The sequence below is a fragment of the Notamacropus eugenii genome, chromosome 1, assembly GCF_028372415.1.
Source record: "Notamacropus eugenii isolate mMacEug1 chromosome 1, mMacEug1.pri_v2, whole genome shotgun sequence".
In the NCBI taxonomy this organism is placed as follows: Eukaryota; Metazoa; Chordata; class Mammalia; order Diprotodontia; family Macropodidae; genus Notamacropus; species Notamacropus eugenii.
Window position 1 is genome coordinate 9223325 of NC_092872.1, and position 17586 is coordinate 9240910.

At 41.2% G+C, this 17586-nt stretch overlaps 1 pseudogene; it reads left to right on the plus strand.

Annotated features, from left to right (window-relative positions):
* The first annotated feature begins 1226 nt into the window (after positions 1–1226).
* On the plus strand, positions 1227–5830 carry LOC140533170 (protein lin-52 homolog pseudogene; annotated as a pseudogene).
* The last annotated feature ends 11756 nt before the right edge of the window (positions 5831–17586 follow it).

The following is a 17586-nucleotide window of genomic DNA, read 5'->3' on the forward strand; positions in this document are numbered from 1 at the left end:
ACTAGATAAATCCCTTGCGATTTTTATATTCTCTTCCCCCACTGTGTTCTCGTCTCCAGTGGAGACAACTGCACAGGGATAATGTGAGCCGCCTGTCCTGGAAAGCATGATGGTGACAGCGCAGTCCCCCAGCCAGCCTCCAGATCCACAGCCCTCCATCCCGTCACGCGTGGCACTGTGGGACAACACCTGTTTGTAGAAGGTTTTTTGTTCTTACAGTGGCCTCAAAACGTGCCTTTACAATCTCTGCTCATTACTGCTTCTGTTCATCGATACGTTGAGAAGGTTATTGAGGTGGACTCGGGAGACCCGGATCCACATCATGTACTAGCCGTATGACCCTTGGCAAATAACTCTCCCTCCTGGTCAGGGAATTACAGATGTAAACTGGGAGGGGCGTGAGGGGTCACCTGTGTCAGCTCTGGTAACAAATGACAAAAGAGTCACAAAGCTTTTGCAACAATGTAACTCCAAAAAGACCAAAAGGCTCTGACAGGTTGTATGCGAAAAGTTTCCTTTATTCCATCGGGGGAGAGAAATTAGACACACATGTCAGGATTTCCTATAGGAGGAGACCTAAGGCAAAGGGCTAAACCTTGATTTATATATATATATATATATATGTGTCTAGACAAAGAATCGAGCAGTGTGGTGCAGCAACAGTGAGGCAAGATTGCCTGGTGACGAACATTCCATTCCATCCATAGCAGGACTTCGTGTCTGGGCCTGTTGGTGCTTGCCCAAGCTTAGGGACCTTCAGTTCTGTGATTTAGTTACAGCAGTGTTATCCAGAGGGTGAGTGCAAGGAATTGTTGTTATGCCAAGTTCAGGGCATAGCTTGTTTGCTGGATCTTAGCTCTGGAAAACAGGATGTCTCCTAATAATAGAGGGATTGGCGGAGCCAAGATGGTGGAGGAGAAAGAGGCACATACACTATCTCTTCCCCCACAGCCCATAAAATACCTATAAAAGAAAGACTCTCAACAAATTGTAGGAGATTTCCAGCCCAGGGTGACCAAGACCAATGGGAAAGGTCTGTTGCACTGGACTGGGAGCAAAGCCCACCCCAGCCTTGGCCAGGGAAGCCCATGCCGGGAGGAGGACCTGAGCAGGCCTTGGGGGTGAAATCCCCAGCAGCAGTAGTGGGGGTTTGCAGATCTCTCAACCCATAGTCACCAAAGGTCAGTGAGAGGGTTTTTTCAGTTGGCTGAGAAGGACCCATAGCTCCAGTGGCCTGAGGAAGCAGAGGCTGCATTGGGCAGCAGCAGTTCCCACAGCAGCCTGCATCCATTGTTGGATCGTAAAACCCCTGGGGACACTGAGAAGCTGATCCTTACCTCAGCCCTGTGTGGAGGCCTTGCCCCCACCTAATGCTCCTAGAGGAATTGAGCAGCTTATCTGAATCTCAGCCCCCAGTGCTGGCTTAGTGGAACTGGAGGCCAGGTGGTTGTGGAGAGAAAACTCACAGATTCCTGGGCACAAAAGTTTCTGGTTGCTCCCAGACCAGTATACCTGGCTTGATCTTTCTACCTTGGAGGAACTGAAATCTTACAGATCCCCAGAGTATATCCTACTCAACAAAGGACCCAAAAGTCAAGTAAGGTTGAGAAAATGCCCAAAAAAGGGAAAAAATAAGACTATAGAAGGTTATTTTCTTGGTGAATACATATCTTCTCCCATCCTTTCCATTGAGGAATAACAACGTTACCATCAGGGAAAGACACAGAAGTCAAGGCTTCTGTATCCCAAACATCCAAAATAAATTTTCAATGGTCTCAGGCTATATAAGAGCTCAAAAAGGATTTTGAAAGTCAAGTAAGAGAGGTGGAGGACAAATTGGGAAGAGAAATGAGAGAGATGCAAGAAAATCGTGAAAAGCAGGTCAACACCTTGCTAAAGGAGACCCAAAAAATGCTGAAGAAAATAACACCTTTAAAAATAGGTTAACTCAACTGGCAAAGAGGTTCAAAAAGCCTATGAGGAGAATAATGCTTTAAAACACAGAATTAGCCAAATGGAAAAGGAGGTCCAAAAACTCACTGAAAAAAATAGTTCCTTAAAAATTAGAATGGAAGAGATGGAGGCTAATGACTTTATGAGAAACCAAGAAATCACAAAACAAAACCAAAAGAATGAAAAAATGGAAGATAATGTGAAATATCTCACTGGAAAAACAACTGACCTAGAGAATAGATCCAGGAGAGACAATTTAAAAATTGTGGGACTACCTGAAAGCCATGACCAAAAAAAGAGCCTAGACATCATCTTTTATGAAATTATCAAGGAAAACTACCCTGGTATTTTAGAACCAGAGGGCAAAATAATTATTGAAAGAATCCACTGATCACCCCCTGAAAGAGATCCAAAAAGAGAAACTCCTAGGAACATTGTAGCCAAATTCCAGAGTTACCAGATCAAGGAGAAAATATTGCAAGCAGCTAGAAAGAAACAATTTGAGTATTGTGGAAATACAATCAGGGTAAAACAAGATCTAGCAGCTTCTACATTAAGAGATCAAAGGGCATGGAATATGATATTCTAGAAGTCAAAGGAACTAGGACTAAAACCAAGAATCACCTACCCAGCAAAACTGAGTATAATACTTCAGGGGAAAAAATTGTCTCTCAATGAAATAGAGGACTTTCAAGCATTCTTGATGAAAAGACCAGAGCTGAAAAGAAAATTTGACTTTCAAACACAAGAATCAAGAGAAGCATGAAAAGGTAAACCATAAGGGACTTACTAAAGTTGAACTGCTTATATTCCTACATGGAAAGACAATATTTGTAACTCTTGAAACTTTTTTCAGTATCTGAGTAGTTGGGGGGGATTATACATACACACACACACATGCACAGAGAGAGAGAGAAAGAAAGAGAAAGAGAGAGAGAGAGAGAGCACACAGGGTGAGTTGAATAGGAAGGGATCATATCTAAAAAAAATGAAATTAAGGAATGAGAGAGGAATATATTGGGAGCAGATAGGGAGAAATGGAATGGGGCAAATTATCTCTCATAAAAGAGGCAAGAGGACATGGGTTGGAAGATGGCATCTCCCACAGATGGGACCAACCTGGAAGCATTGTTGCTGAGTTTTGAAAAACTTGATCAAGCCTCACCAGATCTCTGGCCTGAACAATTACCAGGTGTTGCTGAATTTGCAGCTTCCTTCAAAAGTCCCATCACTAGCTCTCCACCCAAATGGATGGCTAAATTAGAACATGATGATATTGATATGCTAAAATAGCTGGGCAGTCTCACCACAGCTAACCTGATGGAGAAAGTACGAGGACTGCAGAACCTGGCCTATCAACTGGGGTTGGATGAGTCAAGAGAGATGACTCGGGGAAAATTCCTCAACATTCTGGAGAAACCCAAGAAATAAGCCACAGCTTGTGAATAAGATATTCAATGGACAATGGATGTTCTTCCTTTCTTCCAGTATAGACCTGACAGCTGCCCTCGCTGCTTCCTCAGGCCTGGGGGACATCATTGAGAATGCACTTCTCTACTGCTTTTGTGGTTCCACCTCTTGTTGAGGACACTGGTCGGGAGAAAAGGATCTGCTTTCCATAAGCATCATCATTTACTGTTGTTTCGTAAGCATTGAGACCTTGGCATTCTAAGACCAGATCACCAGAAATTCTTGTTTTGTTCTTAAGGGTGAAGTCTTACATCTCTGTTTATAGAAATGATTTGGAATCTATGTGGGACCTTGCCCTGCCTCCTTATGATCCCTTCATTGGTCTGATTTAGTGATGTATCTGGACTAAATCATACTGTTTGAATTTGCTACATATTAGATGGGCTCTTTAGTCAGACTGATCTCTTAGACCAGTTGTCTATGATGAGAAAAGATGACTGACTGGAGATTTGGAATTGGCCCATATAGGACATTATATGTATCCTGAAGTAGCCTAGTGTGTTCCAGGTCCTAAGCATCCATATCCTGAGAAATAGGAGCTTCCTGACACATCATCTGATTGGAAAATTCTTTACCTCTCATTATAGCTTCATTTCTCATCATAGCACTTACTCTTCCTTCTAACTCTGTTTTCTGGTGAGGGGTGGAGGGGTAGGAGGGAGGTGATGGATTGGTCCTTCTAGAGTTAGTTTGGAATGTGAAAGCACCATGATGGGAGCTTCTATCATAAGCTATCATATTATATCCTAAGATATCACAGCTCCATGATAGTCTCCCAGTATCAAACTACTATAGGAGGCAAAGAGAAAGATTCCCCATAGTTTGTGATTAGCTATGGCAAGCAGTTCTGCCCCAGCCTCCTTCAGTGAGTAGCCCAAGGTAGGAGAAAGTGGCGCTATGAAAAGAGAACAATTTGGATGAGAAGAAATGTCACTGTGTTGAGGGGCAGTAGCATTTTCCTTGTAGCCATATTACTTCATCTGCATTAAGACATTTTGGTTAACAGAGGAAAGATTTCCTGGTGCAAATGTAACTATTCCAAAGCTCTGTAACCACGTATGTTACAGAGGATAGGTTAAAACCCCATAGATGGATTGAAATATCAAATTTTCTCCCTTCTCCCCCCCAAAAGTCTACATTTTGCCAGTTTCCATGTTATAATGTACACTATAAAGAAGTACATTGAGAATTAGAGTTTTCCCATGGAAATTTCTCCAATGGAATTTCACCAGTCAAAATATTGGTTTGGGGGTAGCAAACTGTCTTTCTTTGAATATGGAAAGACTTGCTGGTGTTCTTTGGTCTTAATTATCCACAGTGGTGAGAAGAATTTTCTTAGCTCATCTGAGGTGACACCATTCTTAAAGCTTCTTGATTACCCCTTTTTTGATACTTGTGCCCTATTTCCTGTAGTAGAATTACTATTGGGTTTTCTCTCCAATAAGATCAAGTTGCTTAAAATAATTCCACCTAGTGAGAGGAGAAAGAAAATTGAAGGAAAATGAGGAACGTGAGGAGAATGTTCTGTTTGGTTGCTACATTTGGTTTAGAAACTAAAACTTTTGAAGTTTCATTTTTGAGTTAAATATATTGCTGACATTCCTTTATCTCACTAAATGCGGTTGAACTCTGTACATATTATATATATGTATACATAATCTCGCTCATATGTGTGTGTGTGTGTGTGTGTGTGTGTGTGGCCCCCAAATAATTGTCCTAATGTTATGTTCTTCTTTTGCTGTGAATTTGGAAAATTGACAACTTAGGCACATTCAGTGCTTTGGGAAATTAAAAAAAATATGAGTGATATTGGAACATATGCTTAGAATTTATGTCTATAATCCGAAACTGTCATTGGCTTCCTGGGCCACTGCTGTTCTTTTTATCTTAGTTTCTTTCTTGTTCAAAGCACTTAATTGTCCTTATCAGTGCAGCAAAGTAGATGCTTTAAAATTGCAGTATTTGTTGGTTTTGTCACCTTAGAAGTGTTCATGATGTATTTTTATATTGATAATGTTAAGTCTATGTACAGTGTTTATGTATGTACTTTACGTATGGGCAGACTATAATTTGTATATGGGGGTTGCTGTCATAACAAATGTATCTCACTTTATAGCAGGGCATGGAGTTTTTCTGAAAAGTTTCAAGTTACATATTTAAACCCTAGACATCAGTGGAAAGCTCTGCATTTAATATTAAAGAACCCAGTTATTGTATTGGGGTATATTAAGTATCTAGAATTCAACTGTTCTTTAAATATAAGGTACTACTATAATATAGTGGAATTCTAAATAGACTCTATTTTAAAACAAATAATCCAGGGATGGGTATCCTCATTCATTACCTTACTGCTAAACAATGGTCAATGACAAATTGAAATTGAACCCTGGGTTAGTGCAGATTTGCACAGGGGCCCCTGTAGTAGTTTTCTGGACTCTTAACATTAGTACCTAGGTCTGACCCTAGGCAAAATTGTGAAGGAGATGGTTTGCCTTTGGCATGCACAAGCCCTTCCCTTTCCGCACCTTTCACTTCCCCCAAGTGCTACCCTACTGTTGCTCCCTGGCTCACCGGAGAGCCCTGTCTGATTACTGTGTCCCATCTACACCTGCTCTCCTCAGACATCCTCATTATAGTTGTCATTTGTGGGCGTGTCATTGCCCTTAGGAGACTGTAAAACTCCTTGAGGTCAGGGAGTATATTGTTTTTATCTTTGTATCCGAGTGCCTAGCACAGTGCACCAAACATAAGAAATGTTTATTAAATGTTTATTGAATTGAAAAAAAAAAAGAGGCAAGAAGGTGAGAGGGAAAATGTGACGCTTACTCTCATCACATTTGACTCAAGGAAGGAATAAAATGCACACTCATTTTGGTATGAAAACCTATCTTACAACACAGGAAAGTGGGGGAGAATGGGATAAGCAGGGTGGGGGGGATGATGGAAGGGAGGGTAATGGGAGAAGGGAGCAATCTGAAGTCAACACTCTTGGGCAGGGACAAGGTCAAAAGAGAGAACAGAAGAAATGGGGGGCAGGATAGGATGGAGGGAAATGTAGTTAATCTTACATAACATGGCTATTATGGAACTCTTTTGCAAAACTACACATATATAGCCTATATTGAATTGCTTGCCTTCCCAGTGGGGATGGGTTGGGAGGAAGGAAGGAGGAGAAGTTGGAACTCAAAGTTTTAGGAACAAATTTTGAGTATTATTCTTGCATACAAATGGGAAACAAGAAATACAGGTAATGGGGAATAGAAATTTATCTTGTCCTACAGGACAAAAGAGAAGATGGGGATAAGGGAAGGGAGGGATGTTAGAAGGGAGGACAGATTGATGGTAGGGGTAATTAGAATGCTCAGCACTTTGGGGTGGGGGGAGGGGAGAGATGGGGAGAAAATTTGGAACTCAAAATTTTATGGAAATGAATATTGGAAACTTAAATAAATTAAAAAGAGAGAGAGAGGGATTGTATCCTGACATCTAGTAATCCAACCTTCTTATATAAGAGATGAAGTAACAGAAACAGGATGGTGAGGGGACATGACCAAGGTCACACAAGTAGTACTGTGATAGCATTGGGATGTGAACTCATTTCCTAGGTTCAACATTCCAAGCTAACTGCTCTTTCCATTGCACCATGCTCTTCTCTGAGCCTCAGTTTCCCCATATATAAAAAGAGGATATATGTGTTCCTACCACTTACCAACTGATCAGAGCTGTTGTAAGGAAAGGCTTGGAAAACATTAACATACCAGAGAAATGTGATGTACCAGTGGTAGTTTTAACATACAGAAAGGTTCGATGGTGAATACCCAGAGTGTCTTATACATCATCTCCACATAGAGGACTTTAGATAACAGATGGTCTCTCCGCATGGAAGATGCTAGGGAGCTGGTTCCAGGAGAATCACAATGGTGAGAGAATTAGGATGGTACATTATAATAATAATAATAGTTAACATTTATATGGTATGTTCCAGGCACTCTATTAAGGGCTTTACAATTATTATTTCATTTGATCCTCACATCAGCCTTGGGAGGTAGGTGCTATTATTAGCCCCATTTTACAGAAGCAAACAGAAGTTAAAGGACTTGCCCAGGGTCACACAGTCAGTGTCTGAGATCAGATTTGAACTCAGGCCTTATCTGACTCCAGATCCAGTACTATATCTACTATACTACTTAGCTGGTAATTCACAATCATTATACTCCTATTTTCACTAAACTACTGTTAGAAACACACTTGACATTTATAAGGTATCAAGGAAAATTTATTGCAGTAGAGTTCAGAGGAATGGAACACCTTTGGCCAAAAGTGGGCTCAGAGCCATTTAGGAAGGAAGAACACTGAATACAGAAGCGAGATGAGCTATGTACTGTTAGTTCAAGACAGATATTCCCACCAGGGGATGGATTGGTCCATTCTCCATTAGGTCACCATCTTCTCTACATGCCCATTACGTAACCACCCTTGGTATAATCTCCCGTCCCAAACGTGCTTTAACATAGGACCCATGATCAGAAAATGGAGGGATAATTTTATGGGGGTGTGTCTGCTTATATGCATGAGGTTCATTAAGCAAGCGCAGTGAAGAAGAGCTTTCTCCAGGTTATTCTAGGTTGTTTTTCCTTATAAAAAATTTTGTGACTTTCTGAAGGCCATTGTCTGTCTCCTGATTGGTTGAGTCCACTCTCAATCTGCTCGCTTTCTTATCTGATTTATTCTCAATGACTTCATCAACTAATAACTTCTGTGGAAACTTAACTTTTTGCTGTCTCTCACAGTACAGCTTCTCTTTGAAGCACATGTTTTCAAAGGCTGTGGCAGCAGATTTTAAATTCAAAGTGGATTAGTGATAGACTAGGTCTTCAAGGACCAGTCTAGCTGAGTGCTGAGAGGGTCTTCACTAAGGCAAAGACTGTGAGATATATTCATGGAGGAAGTATCTACAGAAATAGAACAATTTTTTTGTAACTTATGCAATTTTCAATTTTTTACTATATCCTCACTTCGTCAGTTGGGAACTCTCCAGGGAGAATGTTTTTTTCCAGTACAAATCAGACAGTATTGTTTCTGAAACGTAGATTCATAAAGAATTCCGCAAGAGCACTGAGAGGTTAAAGGGCTTGCCCATGGTTTCACAGCTGCTATGTATCAGAAGCAGAATCTGAGCTTAAGCCCTTTGGACCAGGCCCAACTTGGCACAGATCAACAATTCAGGTCTGAGGTTAGAAGATAATGAAATGCTAATGGAACATAAAATATAACAAAATGACATGACCTAACAAAAAACTTAAAGCATATAATTATTAAAAACAGAAGCTACTCCCCTTTATTTGTTTCCACATTTGCCAGAGTAGCAATAATGAATCAGAAAGAATTCCCAAAGAGCAAGGGGAACTCTGCCAAACCCCAGGAACACTTACTGCCCTAAGGCTGTGCTTTTTATACCTCTAGTCAGAAGTGAGCTAATAACAACTGGATCTCTGCGGAAAAAATTATATACTTGACAAAATTTTAAATGTACATTTCTCTAACATTTTCTTAAGTCTAGAAAATCAACAAAATAATAAATCAAGTCCTGATTTAAATGCCTGCTGTGTGCAGTTGGAGGCATCATGGAATAGTGTATAGAAGCTGTTCATGGAATAGGAAAGACCTGAATTCCAAGTCCTGCCCCTGGCATAATACTGGCTGTGTGACCCTGAATGAGTTCCTTTATCTCCTAGCAATCTAAACAACTCTGGAAAGACTATAAGGTACGTAGAAAGTACCAATTCCCATTGGAGTTTCTTCTCATGGAAGTTCCTGATACCAATGAAATCACTGGTCCCGAACCCTATCCCTCCTATATTCTGGGTACTAGGGATACAAAAAGAAATACTGTTTGTCCTTTAGGTACTTAAGACTTATACAAGGGAGAAATAGGCATCTCTATATTTTGTGCATATTTATATGCACAATGAATATAAGATGATTTGAGAGGGCAGATGCTAGGAAATGGGAGATCAGAAAAGGCTTCATGTAGGAGGCAGCATGTCCTCTTCATTTCTGCTGCCTGGCTTTCTTAAAGACTTATCTAAGGACTCACCTTCTGCAAGAAGCCTTTCCTGTTACTGTTGGTGCCTTCCATCTTTTCTTGCCAATTTTGTTTGTATATGGTTGTTTGCATCTTGTTTCCTTCATTAAACAATCCTGTAAGTAGATGCAGCTGGCTGAATGCTAGCTGGGTAACTCACCTCCTGCTCTCCTCTCTGCCTCCCCCTCCCCTTCCTTCTCTCCAAAGGAAGGTAAACTTGGATGGCTAAAATATCCCCAGCTGACTTGGGTTTTACTGGCTCCTTTCCTCCCCTCCCCTCTCCTATCTCCTGTCCCCCATCCTGGCCTCTCCCAACTTTGAACCTACTACACTCTGAAATTGGGATTCCATTGGGACCCTGCCTGAGGGCTTCTCTGAACTCTTCTGGCTTTACAGTGATTATCAATAGTAACTGTTGCTGTTTTCCATCCAGCCTGATGTCTTTCTTTTTCTTGACCTCATTAAAGGGGCCATGCCCTGGCTACTTCTTAAACAGGCCTATTCAATGAATGGGTGTTGCCTCACCCTAAGTGAGAGCCTGCAAAGACTTTGACCTAAAGGGCCCAAGGTCTCCCAGTGCATCCTGGGTCATCTCCAGTCATCCTGAGGAATATCAGGTCTCTGGATTCAGATGGCTCTGGAGGAGAAGTGAGGCTGGTGACCTGCACAGTCCTCCCTCACCCAAAACAAAGTCAAGTGCAAGTCATGTCATCATTTCTCTGATGGCATGGTCTTCTTCAGCAACGAAGGACGAACACAAACTGTAAACTCCTTGAGAGCAAGACTTTTTTTTTGTTTTTCTTTGTGTCCCCAGCACTTAGCATAGTGCCTGGAACACAACAGACACTTGATAAACTGACTGACTGATTGACAAGCAGAGTCTTGAAGGAAAATAGGAATGCTAAGAGGCAGAAATGAGAAAAGATGCATTCCAGCTTAGGGACTACTCAGTACAAAAACACAGAATTGGGAGATGGAGTGCCATGTATGAGAAACAGTATGAAGATTCAGTTGGCTGGATCATCATATCCGTGAAGAGGAATGATGTACAATAAGGCTAAAAAGGTAGATCAGAAACACTGCCACTTCCTAGAACACTGTCTCATATAATGTAGATGCTTAGTAAATATTTTTTGAACTGAACTGAATACAGAATTTCATAGGATCACAGATTCATAGATCTAGGGCTAGAAACATCCTCAGAGGCTTTTTAGTTCAACCCCTCATTTAACAATTGAGGAAGTTTTTTTGGGGAGGGGGAGACTTCCTAAACATCCTGCTGCCTGGCTTATTGTATCTATATATTGTGGTTTGGGGTGATGAGAACCCTGAAGTGGAAGGATACAGGGGGTCTGCCTAAAAAGAATTTGACTAATAAGCCTTCTTTCAGTCAGAGTAGCAAGGTTTATTTGTGATGCCAGTAGAAGGGAGCTAGATTCTAAGTGAATCTGTGATTGTATTGCTAATAGGAGCAGGAAGAGTTCCTAGTGAGTCTTTGAATTTGATGAGGATGAGTGAATTTGATGAGGATGAGACTGATACCTATGTACAAAAAAAAAAGACTGTGAGAAGACTCAGTTGGGGATGGCCAAGGTGAGACTCAATGAAAAGGTCTAGATGGGATTAAGTAGTACCAAATAGTTTGGGGGGGGGGGGCAGAAATAATGCCAATGCAATACCTACAGCCACTGCTATGAATATGCATGTGTATTTCTAGGGTAAATTCACAAAATATAAACTCTCTTCCTCAAAGACAAAACCAAGATATTTATTCAGATACCAGAAAGTCGATTCCACCATGGTAACAAGAAAGTCTGTACACATTACCAATACAGGAGCAACTGCCATCCCCAAGCCTTCCCTCCATTAGACCTCCCCACAGACAAGCTCCCCAAGACAAAATTCCACTCTCTCTCACTCACACTAGCTGCTCTGCCTCAGCTCTACCTCACTCTTCTTGCTCCACTCATTTGACAAACTCCTCCCACCATTGGCTCCATGTGTCTCAGGCTGTAGGATGGGCCAAAGCTCAAAGCAGGTCACATGGACCTATTAAGGAGCAGGGAAGATCTTCAAATTCCCTTAACATTACAGGGGTCCAGGTGCAAATAGTGAAAGGAGTTAAGTGATCTGCGCTGAGTCTGAGAGCAGCAGTGAAAGGACTATTGAGTGTCTAGGTGAACTGGGATGAGCCTGGTGCCTCTGGTGAGATGCCAGGGACTGGGCTGCTGAAATGTATGGGAAAATTCAGGGTTCAGATTCCATCACTCCATCATACAGATGTCTTCTCCATTAACACCCCTCACATATATCCCACCTGCAAGTGTCTTGAAACCATATTTTATCTCACCCTTTTTCCAGTCCCCTTGTTCCCTTGCAAATTTTTTGCAAGCTCTTCCCATACAATACACACTTTGTAATCTGTGATTGCCTGTTTCATTTAGGGTCCCTCTTTTGGTACCTGGGAGTCTTTGATTAACAAAAATAAAATAGAAATGGGCACTAGAGCCAAACTCCAATTTGGCAAGCATTCATTAAATATTTCAGTCCTGAGGTATATAACCAAAATGAAATATGATCCCTATCTTCAGTGAATTTACAATTTGGTAGAGATAAGATATATGCAAATGATACTATAATGAGATTATAAGGGTTTCATAAAAAATATGGGGGTGTGGATAGGGAGAGAAACCAATATTTGATTTGAATTGGGCCCTAAAGGTAGGATCTCAGTTCAGTTTTCAGTATGGGGACATTCCAGGAGGAATGAGTTTTATGAGTGTATAAACACAACTATCAGCTTAGATATTTCCATTTGTAGATGTGGGAGAAATAATTAATTTTTAAAAAATTTTTAGATTTATTTTTAATTAACCACCTTCAGTTCCACAAGCTTTTGAGTTTTACATTTTCTCCGTCTCCCTTCCTTCCTCTCTCCCCAAGATGGCATGCAACCTGATATAGGCTCTACATATACATTCATATTAAACATATTTTCACATTAGTCATGTTGTAAAGAAGAATTAGAACCAATGGAAGGAACCACATGAAAGAAGAAACAAAACAAGAAAGAGAGAGCAAATAGTGCACTTCGATCTACATTTAGACTCCATAGTTCTTTCTCTGAATGTGATAACATTTTCCACCATGAGCCTTTTGGAGTTGCCTTAGAACTTAGCATTGCTGAGAAGAAGCAAGTCTACCAAAGTTAGTCATTGTACAACATGGATGTAACTGTGTGCAACGTTGTGGTTCTACTCCCCTCACTCAGCATCAACTCATAAACCTTCCCACGTTTTTCTGAAGTTGGCCTGCTCAACAAGAAATAATTATTAATAGCCAATAATTTGGGGGGAGATTCAGAACTCTCCCCTTCTTCTAAAGTCCTTGAAAAATTCATATTTCTTCTGAAGGACATTACTGATAGTCAACTAAAGGCTTTCCACACTCCTTACGTACAAAAGGTTTTATCCCAGTGTGAATTCTCTGATGTACACTCAGGCTTGTGCTGCACCTGAAATCTTTCCCACAGTCCTTACATTTACAAAGTTTTTCTCCCATGTGCATTCCCTGGTGATGAATCAAGTCTGAGCTCTTGCTGAAGCCTTTCTCATACCCCAGACATTCATAGGGTTTCTCCCCAATATGGAGCCTCTGATGCTGAGTCAGATGGCTTAGGAGAAGAAGAAAGTGAGGTTGATGACCTTGCACAGCCCTCCCTCACTGCATTGATAATCAGATTGCATTGACTCTCCTGATGCTGTTCAGACCCCAACCCAACCAGGCAAGGAATTTAATCTAAGGATCATAGTGTTCTAATCCAGCATGGGTGGAGACAGATCCTTTCATCTAGATAGCCCAAGGCTAGGAGTGGTCTCATATAGCTATGGGTGGTGTGGCATAGAGATGCTTTCCCTATCCAAGAGATACCTAGCCCTTCATTTTAATATAATTTACCTCTAATCAAATCAGATTTGATTTGAATGAAGTCTGTACAATGGCTCTGTAGACCTTCAGTTTGGTAGGCAGTCTAATAGCTCTTTCCTCCCCAACTTTTCTTTGGAGACTCCCAAACACTGAGCTAGGTCTGGCAATGCATGTATCAATCTCATTGTCAACGTGTACATCCTTGGAAAGTACCCTACCAAGGTAAGTGAACTTATCCACAGCATTCAAAACTTCTCCACTTGTTGTAATGGATGGTTCCACATATGGATGGTGTGGTGGTGGCTGATGGAGCACCTGTGTTTTCTTAGTGTTAATTATTAGGCCAAAATTAGCACAGGCAGCAGAGAATTGATCCATACTCTGCTGCATCTCAGCTTCAGAGGGTGCATAGAGTGCACAATCATCTGCAAACAGAAAATTATGCACCAGTACTCTCTCCACTTTGGTCTTGGCTCATAGTCTTTTCAAATTGAAGAACTTACCATCAGTACAGTAGTTGACCTTGATGCTGTGTTCATCCTCATTGAAAGCATTTGTCAACATGGCTGAAAACATCATGCTAAAAAGCATGGGAGCAAGCACATAGCCCTATTTCATGCCATTTGTGACTGGGAAGGCATGAGAGCATTGTCCATTATCAAGAACCTGGGCAAACATGCCATCATGAAATTGACGTACAATACTGATGAACTTCTCCAGGCAGCCAAATTTTGACATAATTATCCATAATCCCTCACAACTACCAGTGTCAAAAGTCTTGGTCAGATCCACAAAAGTTGCGTATAGACCTCTGTTCTGTTCCTGGCATTTCTTCTGCAGTTGTTGAGCAGCAAACACCATATCGACTGTTCCTCAGCCCTTTCTGAAGCCACACTGGCTCTCAGGTATATGACTATCTTCCAGGTGAAAGATCAGCCTATTAAGGAGGACTCTAGCAAGAATTTTGCCAGCAATGACTAAGAGAGAGATCCCCCTGTGACTGTTGCAGGACAACCTATTCCCTTTACCCTTATAGAGATGGACAGTGGAGGCATCCTTGAACTCCTGAGGGATGACCTCCTCTTGCCATGTAACCTGGAAAATTTCAGTCAGCTTTTGTATGAGCAATGGTCCCCCTACTTTGTAAATCTCAGCTGGAATGGAATCAGCACCAGGTGCTTTGCCACATGAAAGGAGCCTAATGGCCCTCAAAACCTCTTCTTCAATTGGAAGTTCAGCTAAGGAAGGATTGACTTCAACCTGAGGTAAACGGTGAATGGCCTCAGCATTGATTGATGATGGTCTGTTGAGAACACTGTGGAAGTGTTCAGCCCATCTCTCTGGGATCATGTCCTTATCACTAATCAATGTGGCTCCACAAGCACTGAGTAGTTGTGATGCACCATAAGTTTTTGGTCCATAAATAGCTTTCAGGGAATCATAGAAGTGCTTTGGATTGTTACTATCAGCATAAAACTGAATTTCCTCTGCCTTCTTACTGAGCCAGGAATCCTGCATCTCTCTAAGCTTTGTTTGTACTTTGCTTTTGATGGAATTAAATGCTGCCTTCTTAGAGGTGGATGAACTATCCTGCTGGTAAATCCTGTGGAGTTCACATTTTTCATTTAGCAGCTTCTGAATTTCCCCATCATTTTCATTAAACCAGCCTTGGTGTTTGTGAGTGTTCTGGCCCAGATGAGCAGATGCAGTGCTGTACGCCAAATCTCTGAGAGCTGCCCACTCCTTTTATGCTCAACTGTTGCCAATTATGTGTTGGCTCAACTTTCCCTCCAAGTCAGCAACAAACTGTTCACACTCAGAGAAGAGCTCTGATTTGTTGACATTAATTCTTCTGGTAGTCATTTTGCATCGGGGGTGGTGCTTTTGATGAATGTAAATATTTAGCTTGGAAAGGATAAGTCTATGATCAGTTCAGCACTCCGCACCACACATTGCCTTTGTCACCCACACATCTTGTCTGTCTCCGTACGACAGAGCTGGTATGAAGTCTGTACAATGGCTCTGTAGACCTTCAGTTTGGTAGGCAGTCTAAGAGCTCTTTCCTCCCCAACTATGGCTACGTGCTATGTGCTTGCTCCCATGCTTTTTAGCATGATGTTTTCAGCCATGTTGACAAATGCTTTCAATGAGGATGAACACAGCATCAAGGTCAACTACTGTACTGATGGTAAGTTCTTCAATTTGAAAAGACTATGAACCAGGACCAAAGTGGAGAGAGTACTGGTGCATAATTTTCTGTTTGCAGATGATTGTGTACTCAATGAAGCCTCTGAAGCTGAGATGCAGCAAAGTATGGATCAATTCTCTGCTGCCTGTGCTGCTGGCAGTTCTGTGGTCTCCAGCACAGCAAAGGAATTTCTGGGTTCAGCAAGCAAACACTGCAAAGGATCTCTAGTATGTCAAGTTTAAGGATGATCAATTTTTCTCCTGATTGGCTGATTCTGATTCCCAGGTTAGTCCAGTCACCTCTGGATAATAAGGAAACTCAAGCAAATCAAGATGGTTAGTAAAGTCATTAACCATTCCATTTTCATACATACATGTAAAGTGCCTGGGAGAGATTGGAGCATATGTGGACATTAGATCTTAGCTCTAGTTATATAACTACATGATGAAGGGAAGCCTTTCTGATTGGCTTTTGAGGCATCCCAAAAGATCTATTAGCTTAGGTTACTTCCTCTTGGCCACTTATCAGCTCTTTGCCTTCAGTTGTGCTCTTGGGTAGGATGAAGGTAACCAGTGAAAGACTATGTTACAAAAGGGAAAAGCCTAAGGGCCTCATTCCCCTTTGAGGCCTCACGGTCTTTGAGAAATTGGGTCTATTTGGTCAGTTCATTCTTTTCCTGTTCTAAGTGCATGGAACGGATTCTCCAATTTGGGCTAGGAGCATGCGGAATAGGAATCTAGGAGTTGGAATCTAGATGGGGTGTTTCAGCATCACTGTCCCAATGAGCAAGGAGCAAACTTTGGGATCCCAGCCCAAAAGTATTCTGACATCAAGGAAGGCCTCCAACATGTTAGGTAGGTCCTCTGTGGGGAAGCACGGAAAAGAGCTGCACAGTATAGTCAGGCAAGTATAGATGGTAGTCTGCATTACTGGAGGGAACAATCAAATTGATGACATCATGGATCCATTTCACTATTTAAATATGTAGTAAATACTGTACTAGGATTTAAGGATAAAAAAATACAAAAATAAAAGTTCCTGTTCACAATGAGTTTGTATTTTATAAGGGAAAAGATATATATATATATATATGTAGATATGTGGATATGAAATGTATACACACGAGTTATTTCAGATTAGACCTATGTTTTTAAAAAGATTAGTCTGGAAATGTGTAAACAAAGTAGAAAATTGGTAGGAGATTACTGCAATAATCCAGGATAAGAGGATATGAGAACTAGGACTAAGATCATGGCAGAAAGAATATAAGAAGCAATCTGATGTGAGAAATGCTGCAAAGGAAGAGCTAGGAAGTCATCTGTCTTCAGTCTCTCCCTTTTCCGCTGGCTCCTTCCCATCTGGCATCCTCTAATTTTTTTTTTTTTGGTCTTTGAATCCCCAGTTTCTGCACAAAGTAGATTGCTATTAGAGTATTGCTACTGAGTGCTTGTTGATTTGCCTAAAAACAAACTTATCATAAAAAAGTCTTGACTTTGCCTTTATATCCCATCCATCCATGATATCACTACTGAACTCTAGTTCCAGAGTACCAGTCAACTATTGGATACCTCCATCTGATTGCCTGTAGGTAATATCAAGTTTGAAATACTTGATAAATCCCAAAATGGAACAATTAACATTTCCCCTGAACACACAGATATACCTATGTAATTGTCCTACTTAAAAATCTTCAGGGGCTCCCTAATCACTCCAGAATGAATTATAAATACTCAGCCTGTCATTTAAAGTCATCCAAAATTTGGATCCCATCTACCTTTGCAACACTACCTCTCTAAGGAGAAACGTTAGGCTCCTTGAGGACAGCTGTTATCATTTCCTCTTTATATTCCTAGAGCATGGCACAATGACTGGCACACAGTAATCACTTACTAAATGCTTGCTGAAGACTGACACCAGACTAATGGAAAGAATAATTTTGCATCCCTCAATGCAATGTCACGGC